Here is a 568-nt window from a genome sequence, read left to right as displayed (position 1 = left end):
GGGGGGAAGACAGGTGGTGGTGATGGTGGAGGGCACTTGAGGGGAAGAGCACTGGGTGTTGTATGGAAAACAATTTGACAATAAAATATTATGGGAAAAAAATAAAAAAAAATAAAATGAGAAACATGTTGTCGTATCCAGCCCCAGCCAGCAGGGTGGAGAATCATCACTGGTTCTTTTCCTGAGGGAAGGAGAGAAAAACAGGGTAGGAGAGGGAGACGCAGCGAGTAAAGACAGCACTCACGGTTTCCGATCAGGCAAAAGAGAGAGAGCTTTATTCAGAAAACTGTCTTTTATAAAGGTTTCAAGGCGGGAAAACAAAGCAGCTGACCAAGGTCAGTTACCAGGTAAACAGAGTCAAATGAATATCAAAAGAAGCTCCCAGACTTGTCTCTGTAAAATGCTGGGGGGAGGAAGCTAGCACTGAATAATCTAAAATACGGTTTTGATCTTTTGTGCACCTTGGCCACTCCAGTCTGGCCCAGCATGACAGACGCCAAAGTTATTTTGACCAGGAAACGGTAATCTCGGTAATCTCCAGCCTCTAGATGCAAATCTTGTTTGCTGC

The sequence above is a fragment of the Suricata suricatta genome, chromosome X (genome assembly GCF_006229205.1).
Source record: "Suricata suricatta isolate VVHF042 chromosome X, meerkat_22Aug2017_6uvM2_HiC, whole genome shotgun sequence".
Classification (NCBI taxonomy): domain Eukaryota; kingdom Metazoa; phylum Chordata; class Mammalia; order Carnivora; family Herpestidae; genus Suricata; species Suricata suricatta.
The sequence above is the reverse complement of the archived record's forward strand: the minus strand, read 5'-3'. Positions refer to the sequence as shown.